Raw genomic sequence first — 1,681 nt, 5'->3', positions numbered from 1 at the left:
AATATATATATATATATATATATATATATATATATATATATATTATATATATATATATATCAATGGCCACTTTTGAATATCTTGTTAAGCTGAAGCATCGCCGTTGGTGACGAAGAACCCCTATCTGGAATAACAGCCACGATTGTAAATGTTATAGATGTTGCTGGATTCAGCTCTAGTGGCACATTTGGCTTTAGATACATTTCGAAGATTTTCCTTACCAGCTTTAATGTGTTTCTAAAGGGTGCTTCTCCACAGTCTTCATGTCTTATTTGCAGACATCCTTGTAGCGCAAATGTGGGCGACCGGTTCTTCTTGTTCCTGTCGCCATGCGACTCACGTGACCGAGCTAGTACAGCTGCCGCTGCCTTATGAGGGTGAACATGCTCAAGAGGGTAGTGTAAGATAGGACCTCTGTGTTGGCTTCTTCATTTAACAGGAGATGTGTGGGATGCGACGAAGGCAGCGCAGGTGGAAGGCGTAGGTTGCCCAAGTCTTATTGCCATACAGCATCATATTGAGGATGCAGGTGTTGTGCACAGCCATCTTTGTCTCCGCAGAGAGATTAGAGTTCTCCCAGACATGTGAGATGAGGTGGGCAAGTGTTATAGCTGTCTTTCTGATCTGTTTGCTGATCTCTTAGTCCAGATAGAGGTTATCGGTGATGGAGGACCCCAGATAGGTGAACTGATGAACGACCTCCAATTTATAGTCATAGATGATAATGACGAGATGGTCTACAACACCTTGGCCCAGCACATTGGTCTTCTTTAGACTGATGATGAGACAAAGTCCTTGCAAGCCTGGGCAAAGTGAGCCATCAGGGTCTGAGGCCGTATTCATAAAAAAGTCTTAGATTCCGAAATTTGTTTTAGACAAAAAAAAAAAAGTCTGTGATTTACCCCGTTGCCACATCTCAAAGTTAATGTTAATGGTAATAGAACACACATTTATATTGTAATAAACCCTATTTTGGACAATCTATTATAATAAAGTAGATAATGCGAATAAATCTTTCTAATATCGTAAAAGTAAGATTACACAAGTATATCTAAATGTGTTGTGGCTGCGCTTATTGTCATTGCATTAGTTGTAAAGGTGGGCACCGCTATTTGTATTTTTAAATAAAATATAGCAAATGTACGAGACGGCTCAATCAAAAGTTTGATAATTTGTCAAAAGAGGCCTCGGAGCTTTTCTGATTATTTTCAAAGCAGAATAATCTTCAGTAGAGGAAATTTGCAAAATAGCAAATTAAAGAAAGTCTTTACTCGTTTGGACAAAATTAAAGGCAGTTCTTGCAGACGTGAATAGAAAATATCATTAGAATATGAAAAACGACTAAATTAACGTATGGCAATAAAACAAAGGGGTCTTCTAAGATCATCTTCGATGTTAAATAATTTTCAAATATGTGTAAACTTCCAATGTAGCTTTAAAGATTATTCTTACACACATGGAACACTTCCACACCTATTCTAAAACTTAGATAAAAATTTGGTGGGAGTCATAGACAAATTTGGCTAGTCAAAGACATATGAAGATAATCACACATCAGTAATGAGACATAGACTTTTGAGTACGATTCTGATCTATTTTCATCCTTTAATTGATCCTTTTTCTACACATTTACAGGAATTTTCTATGGTAGCTCATATTTTAGTTGAATATACCAAATGTG

This window comes from Penaeus monodon, chromosome 11 (genome assembly GCF_015228065.2).
Source record: "Penaeus monodon isolate SGIC_2016 chromosome 11, NSTDA_Pmon_1, whole genome shotgun sequence".
NCBI lineage: Eukaryota > Metazoa > Arthropoda > Malacostraca > Decapoda > Penaeidae > Penaeus > Penaeus monodon.
Note: the sequence above shows the minus strand (reverse complement) of the source record.